The 15,403-nt window shown below is 39.7% G+C and overlaps 1 protein-coding gene across 2 annotated transcripts in view; it reads left to right on the top strand.

Moving 5' to 3' along the window:
- Positions 1–8,297: 8,297 nt before the first annotated feature.
- SYTL5 (synaptotagmin like 5) overlaps positions 8,298–15,403 on the top strand; it is a 213,643-nt gene continuing 206,537 nt past the window's right edge. For both annotated transcript variants that reach the window (XM_036016436.1, XM_028523498.2), the window contains exon 1: positions 8,298–8,439. The gene's annotated coding sequence lies outside the window, so the exon portion shown is untranslated. The remainder of the gene's footprint in view (positions 8,440–15,403) is intronic.

A 15,403-nucleotide genomic window follows, 5' to 3' on the forward strand; every position in this document is an offset into this window, starting at 1 on the left:
TTTTCTTCAATTTATTTTGTACCCTCCCTCTGGCCAGCTGTGCTCATAGGATAAAATAACAGGTAAGCATGCATTCAGTGCTAAGTGCTCATATAGATTATCTTATTTAAGTTTCACAATAACTCTATAAATAGTTATTCTTGATTATCTCCATTTTTACAGATGAGGAAACAGAGGCCAGAGAGGTGACAGGGCTAATAAGTGGTGCAGTGTGGACTCAAATCTGGACAATCTCACACTAGACACTACATTCTTTCAGGATCCAGCACTTAGCAGGTAATGATTCTTGTGTATTGATTCACTGAAGAGTACTTTGTACCTACAAAATCACCTCTGGGGATGATCAACTGGCCTTCACCATTCAGGCAGGGTTTCCTTAGCATCCTTCCACTGTGGGTATAGAAGTTTCATTCTAGGAACATATGACAAGAACAAAATTCTGAGATTTTCTAAGTTAAAATTATAGCATCTAGAGAGTGAAAGAAAGTGACAGAACAGTTGGCCTGTTAATTGTTGTGGACCAGCTCTGACAAAAGACTGCTCACATTCCTGTATATCTGTTGGGATTTAAGATTAATTTCCAAGTGGCTGTTTCTGCAATCATCCAAAATAATAGCCAGGCACTTCATAACCAGGAGCCTCTGCTTCTTATTGACACAGAAACTTCCCAATCTGTTGCCCACAGCTGATCCACAGGTGTATGAGCTTCTTCCTTGTGGATTCTGCTTCCCCTGTCTCAGAACTAGCCCATCTTCTTTGTCTAAAGCTAATGTAAATCCCTTCAGAGCAGGTTACAGCTTTCTACCCCCTACTTGATGTACAAAATAAATTTGCAAAACTCCTGGACATTGGACACAATGTCCTTCCTACCTAGCCATGCTGCTGGGGTTTAGACTCCATGCACCACGACCAGTCTTCTTTTTTGGCTAGCAATGGCCTGGTAAATTCTTTCTTACAAAAATAAATAAATAAAATAAATAAATTTGGAGAACAAAGCTTCCTAACTAAATCAGGTTTATAATTTAAAAAGCAGATGTAACTGGGTACATTCTTTAATGTGATTAATGGGATGTATTAACCCTTAAGGTTTTTAAAATAATTATAATTGTACAAATGAAACTTGCATAACAAAAAGAAATAATGACTTTCAGCCATGTAAGTTATACATTTTATTTCTTATTAAATACTTAACTCCCAGTGACAAGTTAGCTAGTGTGATACACAGACTACAAAAAAGCATTCCTGCTTAGAAAATGTTTCTTATCCCATCAGGGCCACATATGACAAAATGGGTTGTATTTTGGGTTAAAGTTCTTGTTAAAGTGCAAATAAGTTATGCAAATATAAATGTTAAAAAAGAAAATTCAACCAGGCAAATTTGAAGATCTAATTAGCTTAATTAAGTAATTAAGATAATAAGGTAGCATCCTATTTAGCATATAGAAGGGCACTCCTAGGGACTTTAGAAAATGGAAGGTTTTTACAGGAAGAAGGTTGGGGAAAGGGAGCTATTAATAAAAGAAAATAAAGGCTCAGCCCTGGCTGGTGTGGCTCAGTGAATTGATTGACAGCCTGTGAACCAAAGGTTGTTAGTTGAATCCCCAGTCAGGGCACATGCCTGGGTTGTGGGCCACGTCCCCAGTGTGGGGCACATGAGAGGCAACCGTACATTGATGTTTCTCTCTCTCTCTTTCTCCCTCCTTTCCCCTCTCCCTAAAAATAAATAAATAAAATCTTAAAAAAAAAAGAAAATAAAGGATCATTTTTGTGCTTGGAAACCTTTTATGGGGAAAGAGAATGGGAAGGGTTCTTATCATACAGATTACCTCTTCTTTCTATGGGTGATGGAGAGGGCCCATGTGACCAATTTCCTTACTGGTGCTTGACCAGAAAATTCTAGACTGGATAATAAAGAGTATGTTTCTGGGAGAGGTTAAAACAACAGTTAGATTAGGTATTAAATCTAGGTCTGGTATGATGGACTTTCAGCATGAGTGATGCCATTTTGGGCTCATGGTTTTGTTTTTTAACAGACTCTAGCTGGACGGCAAAATAGACACCCATTGTATCAACCATAAGGAACTAAAACATAGATGAGAAAACTGCATGGAAAAGTTGCCTGGTACAATAGGGAAGAACACTGTGGTAAAATATATACATGGCTCCAATTCCTTATTTCTTCCTGTACAGGTACTTTTGCATATAACTTTGCAGTGCCTTCCATGGGTTGCATGCACTTCCCTGTCCTTTAACTTTGAGTTCAGCCAAAGAACTTTATTTGGCCAATAGGATGAGATGGAAATGATGCTGTGTCCGTTCTGAGACTTTGTATGTTTCCTCTTTTGTTTTGCGCTTCTACAGTTACCAGGAATCTAAACAACAAAACAAAACAAAACAAAAAAACTAGCAAAATATAACCAAAGACACTGAAATAGGGGATAGTCTGACAGTGACCAGAGGGGAGAGAAGAGGGAATTTCAGGGTGGAATGGGTAGGGTTTACAGGAACAAATTCGGAGGACACATGGACAAAAACTAGGGGTGGGGGGTAATGGGGGGGAAGGGGGGAGGTTTGGGTGGGTGGGCTGGAATGGGATTGGGGGAAGAAAACTGTACTTGAACAATGATTAAAATAAAAAAAAAAAAGAAGAGCATGCTCTCACTGGCCTTGTAGTCCCAGATGTTAACAGAAAATGGAGTAGAGTCACTTTTGACCAAGCTCAGCCTAAATTAGCCAACTCTTTTCTAACCCATAGATACATGACAGCAAATAATTCTGGCTTTAAACCACTGACTTTTGGAACAACATTTTGTGGCTACAGCTGACTGATAAAAGCACCAAACTTACAGAGTATATCTTAGTTTGAATTCTGGCTCTTTCACTGACTGACTATATGCCCATAGACAAAGCACTCAACCTTTCTGAGCCTGTTTCCTCATTAGTAGAGTGGGCATGATAATACCTACCTTATCTTTTAGGGAGGGTTGCAAAGAGGAATATCAGAGACACATGTAAAGATCTTTATAAATATATAATAGATTGATGCTTTTTCTTTATTTCTGAAGATAATTGACTTTCTCTAAAATATTATTTTTTATTTTTTACCATGGTATGTTATGGGGCTCTGATTTAAAAGTCCACATTGTCTCGAAAGTGCTACCTGTGCCAAAGTTTTAATGATGGAACAGTGAGCCACAGTTGTGGTGAGAGCAGCTGGCAGATTGAAAGACTCTCAAGAAGAATAATGACACTCAAGTGAATAAAATCAATACCTCACCACTTGATGATACTGCTTCAGTGTTTGGTTTTGTAAGAAACCATTCTCTGACCCTGAGAGGGGGAATCTGGAAAACTTTAAGCAACCTAGCTATCCTTGGCCTCCTGGCCTCCCTTGGTGGGTGAACAGCCTAGAAATGAACTAGAAGATAAAAGAAAGTATAAAGAGCACATTCCAGCAGTAATCTTAATATGATACCTCGCAACCCCAAGGGGGCTACATTCAGTGGGCTGGGAATACAAAAATGCCCGACCCTTGGTCCCAGACACTTCAACCACCACTCATCACTCTACCTCTCAGCTTACAACATTCTATCTCCCCATTACATTTACCATATAATTATGTGCTACGCCATGACACCAGTGTATTACTCTGTAATTATGATCATGTTATTTCAGTGCCATGTAGTTTTATTGTAATTTTACTTTTCAGACTCTTTATTTTATGTTGGGTACTCATAAGAATGGAATATTCCCATGACAAAACAGATGTGCAGATTTATAGTCAGCTTGTGATAGTTTACAAGATGTTACAGAACTATCTACCAGTGAAAAAAAGTTTTCAGTGAAGTCAGACAAAGATTGATTGGGTTTTTCAGATTAAAAAAATCAAGCAATACAACAAACAACTTTATATCAAGTCTTAGTAAGTATATAAAGGAATCTTTATTACATAATATGCATTATTTGTTTTCTTAAGCATAACAACTTTGCTTGTCAATACAGAATTGGCTAAAAAATATTGAAACAGATTGTGCTTTCTAGAAGCTAGTATTTAGGGATTTAAACACACACTGGATGTGGAGGCTTTATCTGTTTTATTTCCTGCTATATTTCCTAATACCTAGAAAAGTTCCTGGCACATGATAGGCAAATATGCACTCAAAATTTCTTGAGTACCTACTGCATGTCAGATGGTGTTTTAGGCATAGATACCACATTAAATAAAATGGGAATCTCTGTTTCATGGAGTTTATATTGTATAAGTGGGAGGCAAAAAAAGAAAGAAATGAGTGATTATAATATTTAGTATGTCAGATGGGAGAAGAACTATGTGTGAAATAAGGCAGGAATGGGAGATAAGGAGTACTGTGGTTTAGGTGGGAGAGTCACTATTTTAAAACAAGCAGTCAAGGAAGGACTCAAGGATAGATGACTTTTGAAGACAAACCTAATGTTGTTGAGAGAGTGATCCCTGACTATACCTGGAGTAAGAGGGTTCTAGGCAGAGGGAACAGTCAGTGCACCAGCTTTGTGTGTTTGGGCACTAGCAAAGAGGCCAGTAAAAACAGAGTGGAGTACACTAGAGAGAAATTGGAAGAGAATAGATTTAGAAAGATGGCAAGGGTTAGAACAGGTAGGGACTTAGTGACCATTTTAACAATCTGGTTTTTACTCTGAGGGAGATATAGAAACAATGGAGATTTTAAACAGATAAGTGACTTGTTTGGAATTGTATTTTTAAAGGATCATTTCAGCTACTATAGGAGAAAGGACTATACGAGACAAAGGGCAGAAGCAAGGAGACCAGTTGGGCTGTTTGTAATAACACAGAAGAGATGATGGTAGCTGGACACAAATGGTAGCAGTGCATATTGTGAGAAGTAGTCAGATTCTAGATGTGTTTTGAAGGTAGAATATACTGTATTTGCTAATGGATTGGACATGGAGTGTAAGAGAAAGAAAGAAATAAAAAAATTATCCAAGGAATGTTAGTTTGAGCCTTAGTAAAGATGTTTCCATTAAACAAGATGGGGAAAACTGAAGAAGGAGGAGATCTGGGGGAAGTAACAAAAGTTGGGTTTTGTACAAAGTAAGTTTCAGATTCCTGTTAGTCATCCAAATGAGGTTGTTAGGCAGGTTGCTGGAATTCAAACCAGAAGTATAAACCTGGGCATCATTAGCAAACCACTGGAATTTAAAAACTCAAGACTGGATTAGATCACAGGTGCTTAGTAAATATTTGATAGGTAATAAATGTACACTATGTCTTCTGTTAGAAAACATTTAATATAAAATTAGTTTATATGCAATTGAAAGTAGGGAAGTAATGCAAATATAATGTGGAAGTTGTGTTGGAGTATAACCTTCAACATGGGAGGAAAAAGGACTCAATTTATCTGCTGCATAGTCAGGAGCCTTTTTTAGCTTCATTTTCAGAAAATTTAAAGCAAAGGTCTGCACCCAGGGCTTCCTTCCCAAGGAGGTACACCTCCAGCGATGCATGGTTCTTGATTCAGGCAGATTGCACTTCCTCCTGTTCCCACCTTAGTGGCAGACTTACTATCCTAGAGCTCCACTTCCATCCACATTGTCTGAGCTCTATTAAGCTAGAATTTTCTTTCTATTGGTTTCTTGTGTTTTAATATACCCTGAGACAGCCTGTAGTCATACCAAGCCATGTGTTTGAACTAGCCACGTTATTGCCTGAAATATTCTGTTAATTCTCTGCTAATGAAGTTGCATAACTTTTGAGTAATATGCCCTCAAATCTATTTTTTATATAAGCCCTGTTAATTTTGGTGTGTTATTTTGCCAAATGAGATATTTTTTAGGGAAACGTTTCCATAAATGTAATTGACATGTTACTTTTGTCCTTTTTGTCCTCTCCTTTAGGAACTGTACTTGCTTCATCAGGCAAGGCTATCAATCTTTCAACCACATCCCCCCAGAACAAACAAACAGGGATTGGAACATGACTCAGGATAGCCAATCAGAATATATTACTTATCTGGTCATGGTGGTTGTTTCAGGGCTGGACCTATGATCCAAGCAAAGCCAAATCCTAGAGCTTTGCTGGAGCTATCAGAAAGGAGAACTCTCTTAATTCTAGAGCTGTCTTAGACACTCTGCCTAAAGACTGATGCCATCACAAGAGAAAAGAGACACAAATTAAGAATACAAAGTAAATTATTCATGTTCTGTGTATTTCTCCCATTATATTTTCCTGGAAACTGTCTGTTTTTAATATTCAATTCAATAGTTATTTTGTGGTGAAATGTTTCACGACCATCCCCACCTCCTCCATGGAGTGCTGTGCACTCCCTTCTCATTCCCATAGCACCTTGTATATTTCCCTACAACAGTATTGTTGTAAGACTTTGTTTATTGTCTATTCTTCTCCTTCCCCCATCTCTTGGTATGTTCTTAATGGTAGTGACTTTTCCGTATTCATCTTTATAAACTCAGGATCTAACACAGTGCCTAGTAAATAGTAGGCACACTGTTAATGTAAGTTGAATGAATGGAAATATGATTCTAGTAATATTTATGGCTTATGGTCAATAACCTTGTATGAAATGACACATTTTCTTGTATACACACAAATGGACACACACACATTCTGGAGAATGTAGGGTTTTTGATATGTAAGATTTTTGATCCAAGTACCTAGCAGATTAAAACAAAAAGCAGCAAAAGCAGTTCATTGAGATTAAACTTGAAAATAAGATAGCAACAGAAAATGCAGAGTAGGGCAGATTTTAGAAAAATAAAAGAAATAAGTTGGAAAAGAAACATGATGTTATAGACTTAGAGAGTAGAGGTAGAGAAACTGAGGAATGATGTTATTTAGGAAAGTAGGTATAGATAAGGATCAAAACTAAGTGGAAACAGATGGAAAACATAGAGGTGGAAGTGGAAGACAGGGGTAGAAAGGTCCTAGATTTAGGTCTTGTAGTTTTCACAAATGACTAATTTTCCATTGGGTATTAGGTTCTGTGCTGGCTTACTGGGACATTGAGATGAATGTCATAGTCCCTGCCCATCCTGGGGGAGATCTAGGTTTATAATGGTCATAAAAAAACAATGAGATGATGAGGGGTGTGTATTGGTGGGGGTAGGGGAAGATCACCCAAGTTTCTGAATAGGCAGTAACCTTTCATTTATTAGCCGAGTTGTAGGAAGTATGGCAGCTTAAGTATGCTGTCTTCAAGATGGGAAAATGTTCCACTCCCTCCTGATTCTTGTTTCTTTCTCTCTGAACTCCATAATCCTTCATTTTTGCCAAGACTAATGGGATTCTTATTCTATATGCTCTTCCTGCCAGTTTTGATATGATGGAAGCAGGACCATCATATCATCACCCCTGTCTATCTCTTCAGCAGACCAAGATAACCTCTACCAGAAAAACATTTCAGTCCCCAGTGCAGAACTCCCAATCCTTATTTGCCGGAGATAGTATGTCTTCTAGATGTCCTCGAACTCTATAGCACCTTGGCTGTCCCAATAAAGTTTGGGTGGGGCCTTGACTGTTCTTCCCACCTCCAGTCAAAATAGGAGGTTGTCCCCACCACACTTTTCCAGGACTCTGGAGGATCTGAGAAAGGAGAGGTTCATAGTCCTCTGCAAGGAAGGTGACTCTGAGCAGCTGGAAGTAATGTGTGCATTGGCTGTGGTGGGGAGTAGGGGAACACCAGGCATAAACACCAATTATAGGAGGGTCTCAGCATTGCCTCCAGTTGGCAGGTGGGAAGTGTGTCTCGTGGGCAGCCCAGGAGGCAAGGAGTCCCTGTAAGGTAAGCGCCCTAGGAAAACCAAAGGGAAACAAATACATCTGCCATCTTGAGGAGCCACCTGCGCCTGTCTCTGGGCTGGGTTCTGACACCAAGGAAAGAGGGAGATGGAGGGTGGTGGTTCAGGGACTGACGATCCTGGAGTGGCTGGTACAGCCTAAGTGAGGGCCTTGGTGATGCTGTGTCCATATGACACATGGAAGGTGTATTGAGCTCAGATGGGCAGCCCAGGGGCAGTGGGTCCTAGGGTGAGGGGGGGCAGGAGAAGGGATGTCTACGACGGAGGCAATGGTCCTGCAGTGTCCAGCGGTTGTCTGGAGAGGCAAGCTGTTCTTGGCTTGGCCCTGACTAGGTGGGCTCTGGCGCCGCCGCCTGGGAACATCAGGCAGAAAACTCCCTAGATAAGGGCGGCTGGAGACTGCCTCCCAGCGCAAAGCCCAGGTACCTGCTCAGGGCGGGGTGGTGCAGGGACAGGAGAGGGGTACACCGCGCGAGAGCGCAGCACGGAGCGCGTGAGTCAACGTGCTCCCTCGGGTTAGGAGCGGGACTTTGCCTCCCGCCCGGGGTCCACATTTCATCTCCAGCTTCAGCAACTCACCCACGAATACTGGCCCCCTCCGGAGGCTAGATCTGCTGCCTTTCCGTCTAGGTAAGTTTCTCATCTTTTGATTCCTCATGCTTGGGTGAATGGGGAGAGGCGGTCTGCCAGTGTGTGTCTCTTTCTGCCTTTGCTTCCTTCCTTTTCTCTCCATTGGAGACCGAAAGTTAGATTTTTAAAACGCAACAGAGAATGTCAAATTCATGCTCAATCCCCAAACAAGCCAAACTCTGGGGCCATATTCTTAATTTCCCAGGTACCTTCAAATGTCCCGATGCAGCGTTAATGGGGCTAGGGATGTTTGATTTGTTTGGTGTGTTTCCCTCCTCCCCCACTTTCTTCCTGGGTGATTCTTAGAGGGTGGGGGTGGGGTGGGGAGAAAGCTAGAGGGCTGGGCTGGAACCCTTTGCCAGGGTGGTGTCTTCATTATGAGCAAGGTAGATGTTTTACTGAAGCCTGAGTTGGGATCTTGGAACATTTCCTCCCCAGCCCAGGACATAACCAGAGCTGCATATCAATCTCATTACTATTGACTGAATCGCAATGTTCCGGAGGCACAATTAATGTGAATGCCACGATAATGTTGATGGGGCTTTATTGGAAATTTTATTTTTAATGTATTGTATTCCGTGAAAATTTTAAGAGACTACTGCTAGTCTTATTTTCTCTATTTGCAGAGATGCTTCCAAACCTATTATTTCCCTTGCAAGAAAATCAATGAGTACCTACTCTATTTCTTATAAGGATTTAACAATGCAAAGCTACATGTTGGTTTTTCTTTCCCTCCACCAGTGTGTGTGGGGGCACTTTCACTATCTGCCTTAGAAAAATCAGTGAGGGAAAGGTGAGTTCCCTTTATCTATCATTAAGAAGCACAAGTGTTTCTGTTAAATGGATACTATTAAATAGATACTAATTATTGCTGTTGTTTTTGCTTTAAAATAGCAGAGGAGAGTTGCTCCTAGAATGCATGTGTTTGTGGCTGATGTTGATGACTGATTGTTTTACCATCAAAATTGTTTGGTTTGCTGCAATGTTAACAGGTGGTCTTAATTCACAGCACAGAATTATTTTGCTCTAGACAAACAATACTGCTAATATGGGAGGAAAATTTCCTCCTCCCACCAAGCCAGGGCTTTATCTGGCTTGGTGGGAGAGAGGAAGATAGGTGCGGGAAGCTTTTCTGGCAGTTGATTGAGTTGCACGTATCATGAGTTTCTCTTTACTGAATTGTTATTTGGTTTATAGCTTTTGTTTATAGAAAAAACCTCCTTCCACCCTGGGAAGAAATTTAATAAAACCTTATATGTTTAGTAAGGTCACAGGGATAACTTTTTAGATTTGAGTGGAAGTTTTGATGACTCCCTTTTCCAAATCTCTTCCTAGGGAGCACCCTAAACTGAATAGGTTTCACACCTCTGTAATAAGATGATGCCTCTCCTCTGCATATCTTGGCACTTGCCATTTCATGACTCTTGTTTTACATATCAGTCTCACTCAAGATAGTAGGTTGTTTTTTGTTTTGTTTTGTTTTGCTTTTTGTTTTTTGTTTTGGAAGGCAGAGGTAATGTCTAACTCATCTTATATCCCTGGAGCCTAGTAAAGTGGTGGTCTGATGAATGAATGAATGAATTCAGTTCAGATTGGGTTTACCATTTCTTGACCACCACCTGGGTATGCTTTTTCTTCACTCACAGTGTGCTTTCTCAGATTACATAGTGCTTTATTTTTTATATTTTAAAGGTTTCTTCTCTTTAAAAAGATTTTACTGATTTATTTTTTTGAGAGGGGAAGGGATAGAGAAAGAGAGGGAGAGAAAAATCAATTTGTTGTTGCTTCTTGTGCGCCCCTTACTGGGGACCTGGCCAACAACCCAGGCATGTGCTCTAGATTGGGAATTGAACCTGCAGCCCTTTGGTTTGCAGGCCGGCACTCAATTCACTGAGCAACACCAGCCAGGGCTACACTGTGTTTTAAATAAATGAGTTTGACAAATATGGAAAATATTTCTATATTAATTGTGACATTTTTTGCTGCATGTAACAGAAAAGCCAACTAAAGGTGACCTTAAGAAATAGAGAAGCCTGTCAGCAGGTGAGCACTGGATTGGTTCAGTGGCCCAATATATCAGGGTTCTGGGTCAGTGACTTACCCTCATAGTTACAAGATGGCTCTGATAGTACCAGACATTACATTCTTATCCCATGTTCAAAGACAAGAGATGGGTCGAAAAAGGATAGAATATTTTTCCTCATACAATTTTTATCAGAGAATATCTTTTCTCCAGTTCCCCAAAAGAATCTCCCTGTTTCTCATTGGCCAGAGCCAGACCATATAGCAATCCTTAGTGGCAAGGGAGGTTGGGAAAATGTCAGGCTTTTCAGCTTCCATAGTAGAAAGGAGGCCAGGGAGAAAGGGGTTGGGGATGGCTTTGGGGAGCTAACCAGCAAGTCTGCTAAACTGTCATGAGAATGGATCTGTTTTAACCAGTGGCTGTATTAATGATTGGTCCAAGTAAAAAATTAAATATTAATGAATGTAGCAAAAGCACATTTAGAAAAGGGTTCCCCCCACAAGATGTATGGTATTTTAAGACTGATAAATAATCATTTTTGTAGAGTGTGTTAACTTCATAGACTGCAGGTAGAAAAAATATATGTATGTGTACAGTTCATGGTTTCCATTGTATTAAATATGGGTCAAATCCTCCAGTTCTTAGAACAGAATAAACATTCAGTGAGTAGTTATTCTGTGAGCAGACTACAGGCATACCTCAGAGATATTACAGGTTCAGTTCCAGACCACCACAATAAGGCAAGTACCACAATAAAGAGAGCCACAATCATTTTGCTGATGGAGAGTGTTTCCTTTGTAAAATTGCAACACCTGTGAAGCACAATTAAAGCAAACTGAGGCATGCCTGTATTGTATTTGGGAGCTTCACAACTTTATAGGAACCAGTGAAAAAGAGTTAGCAAGAAAAAACTAATTAGTGGTTTGGCAAGTATGCCCTGAAATGCTGTTTTACACAATGTTAAGATACTTTAAATTTGGATCCTAGGAATCTGGGTGGGGGCAACTTAACAGGAGGGAGAGGTAGTGAGTGCTGACAATTTAGGTCAACAGATTTTCTTTGGGGGCTTTCTCTATACCTGCACTGTTGAAGATGTACTCCAAAAAAATGTTCAACACGATCCCTAGTACTCTAGGGCACACACATAAAAATCAGTTGATGTATGAAATGAAGACAGCCTATATTACTGCCAGCTTTGATCCTTGACTTTCCTTCCGAATAGGAAGGAGTCTTGAACTATTTATTGCAGAATATTTGGGGACATAATGATGGGAGATTAGCTAAGCGAGTATCAAGAGATTGAAATTTAACAATTGCAGGACCCTAAGTCTTAGATCTCTCACCAGTTGGAAGAATGAACTAGGTCACAGGTGGCAAACACAAGGCCCGTGGGCCGAATCCGGCTCTCCACCTTGTTTTATCCAGCCTGGCACCTTCTACCCAGCAGCAGCGCTGAGCTCCTTGCCCCTAGTTAAGGAGTAGTTACATTTATACAGTCCTAAAATTACATTCAGCCCTTTGAAGGCAACAGAGAGGCTGATGTGACCCCTGGTGAAAAATGAGTTTGACACCCCTGAACTAGACTCAGTGGTTCTCAAATTTTGCTGCACTTAACTAACTGGAACACTTTTGAAAAATGTACATTTAGGGGGGTAGGATCAAGGGTGGGAGGTGGGGATGGCTGGGGCGGGGAGGAATGGGACAACTGTACTTCAACAACAACAAAAAAGAAAAAAGTCTACATTTGTTGGCTGATACCCGGACTACTTAAGTTGGAACCTCTGGGAATGGCACCCAGGTATCAGGATTTTTTAAATTCCCCAGATGATTCCAATATGCACCTGAGTTTGGGAACTGTTCTATGTTGCTTGGGCTGTCATAACAAAGTACCACAGGCTAGGTGATTAAATTAACAAAAATCTATTTTCTCATAGTTCTTGATGCTACAATTCCAAGACCAAGGTGTTGGCAGGATTGGCTTATTCTGAGGACTCTCTTCTTGGCTTGTACATGGCTGCCTTCTTGCTGTTTTCACATGATCTTTCCTCTGTGCATGTCAGTGTCCTAATTTTCTCTTATGTGGACACCAGTCATATTGGATTAGGGCTCAGTCACATGACCTAATTTTGCCATAACTACCATTTTAAAGGCCCTGTCTCCAAATATAGTCAAGTTCTGAAATACAATACTAAGGGTTAGAGTTTCATCATATGAATTTGGGAATGGGACACAATTCAGCCAATAACAGGAACTACTGGACAAATACAGCACTTCTCAAACTTTAGTGTGCATACAAGTCACCTGAAGACCTTTTTATAATTCAGATTCCTATTCAGTCAGTATGAGGCCAAGATTCTGCAATTCTAGCAAACTCCCGGAAATTGCAGTTCTAGCAAACGCCAATGCTGCTTATCCATAGATAATATTTTAAGTTACATGGCTCTGTCTAGATCAGTGGTTCTGAAGCTCTAGCAGGCATTGGAATCATGTGGAGAACTTGTTAAAAGCAGATCGCTGGGTCCTGGCCTCAGAATTTCTGATTCAGTGGGTTTGAGGCAGGGCTTAAGAATTTGCCTTTCTAACAAGTCCCCAGGTGATGGTGATGCTATTGGTCTAGTGATGATGCTTTGTGAACCACGTACTTTGTGAAACATATATCTTTGACATTTTGAGACTTTATGGTATTGTGTGAGACTAGTTCATTACATATATCACTGTATATGAAGTTTATCAGCCATATTTGCTATCATAATTGCTGGTTGTGTTGTACTTTTTCTTCTGCTAAGCTTAATTACTTTTTCTGCTCATAAGACAAAGCCTGAGGAAATGAGAGAAAATGCTTCATTGAGGTCTTTTAATCTCTTACACCAATTGAGGTGAATGAATATGGAGCCTACACGTCAGCCCATTTGTCTCTGTTCATGATTCCTCTTCAATCACAGAACTAAATTGCAGCTTGCTCTTACAACAACTCAAAGATGATTTCAGGAACATGTATAAAGGAGAAATGGGCAAAACCAAAAAGAGTAGGATCAAGGGTGGGAAGTGGGGATGGCTGGGGTTGGGAGGGAATGGGGGGAAATGGAGACAACTGTACTTGAACAACAATAAAAAATGTGAAAAAAATAAAAACAATGAAAACAAAAAAAGATGATTTCATGACACTAGCCGCTTGCTTCCCATATGTGATTTGTTTAAGAATTAACTATTTCATAGAGGCCAGGCTGACAGTGCCCACAGAAGAGAGTAGAGGGAATTTAAGGGGACAGTGGGAAAGGTTCACAGGAACAAACTTAAAGGACACATGGTCATAAACTAAGGAGAGGGTGATAATGGGAGGGAAGTGGGGAGGGGTGGGAGGGGGGACTGGATTGGGAGTAAAAAGGAGAAAACTGTATTTGAACAATGATTAAAATTTAAAAAAATAAAACAAAAAGAAATAAAAGGCATCCAAATTGGAAAAAAAAAAGAATTAACTATTTCAGAGATTGTCCAATTTCAAGGGATGCTGAAAATTTCTCAGAACACGTTAAATTACTTCTAATTTAATCATTTTATTTCTATATCAGTCAAATAGTGAACTATGTTGAATAATATCCCCTCCAGAATAACCGGAGATGGGAAAATAGTTGGCCTGCTATTTGAGAGTTAAATCAGTAAAATTCACATTCTATAGATGTGATTATTCACTTGTGGGAATAAAACAAGAGATTCTGTAAATGTGAGACTAAATGGTTTAGAATCATCCAAAAATTTAAGCTAGTGACCTAGGTATCACCTCAAGAATGTGGTGGTATTTTGTACAGTAGAAGTCTATCAATAATAACAAGAGTAGTTTTTTGGGTTAAGTTTGGTATGCTGGTCACTAAACCTAAAGTATTTCATTTAATCCTTGTAATAAATTGATGTCAAGAGTGTGTGTGTGTCAGTTAGGTATTGCTGTAATAATGCTGCATAACAACCACCCACAAAAATCTCAGTAGCATATGACAATACACATTTATTGCTTATGTGTCTAGGGTCAACTCTGGGGTGGATAGTGTGCTTTGCTGACCTTGGCTGGGATTGCTCCCATATCTTGGGAGTACCTGAATATTGACTGTTCTAGGCAAACCTTTACTGGAGTAACTGGTGTGCATAGACTCTGTTTCATATGTTCCTCATCCTCCAGCAGGCTACCCAGTATTGTTCTCAAGGCAGTAGCAGAGGTGCAAGGAAATTCACAGCCCTCTTGAGGCCTAGACTTGTAAGTGCCATATCATCACTTCCATTTTATTCTGTTGGACAATGCAAGACACGTGGTCATGCCCAGAGTCAGAGTGGGAGGGCTCTACAAAGCTACAAGACAAAAGACATGGATGTAAGAAGAGGTAAAGAATCAGAGCCGTTTTTTGTAATCTATCACAGAGGAAAAAAGGAAGTTCAGAGATGTTAAATACGTTTTTCAGATTACATTACTTATAAGAGGTGAAGCCAAGACTCAAAAGTATCTTTGATGCTAAAGCTTAACGCTACTTCCTTTATACCACATGGCCTTTCTCCTTTTTATTGTACCTTGTTTAGAGAAAAACTATGCCAACAGAAGGTATATGGTCAGCCTAGATAATACAAAGTTAATTATCTTTGTACATTAAGTGACAACTGATATTTTATACACATACCCATGTATATATGCATCATATTTTGCTGTTGGCTCAATTTAAAACATTTTATGTCATTTTAAATTTTTATTAATGTTCTTTATTATGTCTTTATATAAAGCAACTAAAATATTTGTTTTAAACTTCAAAAATAGATTCATTCTGTAATCCAATACATCTTTTAAGCAAATATAAAAGCAGGTTTCTTGTTGTCCCATTTACTCTGGAGCTGTTACCAGAAGAATGGGTCTTATTCAATTATTTCCCTTACGTATGCCTTTTCCAAACTTATGCCAGGTGT

Source organism: Phyllostomus discolor, chromosome X (assembly GCF_004126475.2).
Source record: "Phyllostomus discolor isolate MPI-MPIP mPhyDis1 chromosome X, mPhyDis1.pri.v3, whole genome shotgun sequence".
Classification (NCBI taxonomy): domain Eukaryota; kingdom Metazoa; phylum Chordata; class Mammalia; order Chiroptera; family Phyllostomidae; genus Phyllostomus; species Phyllostomus discolor.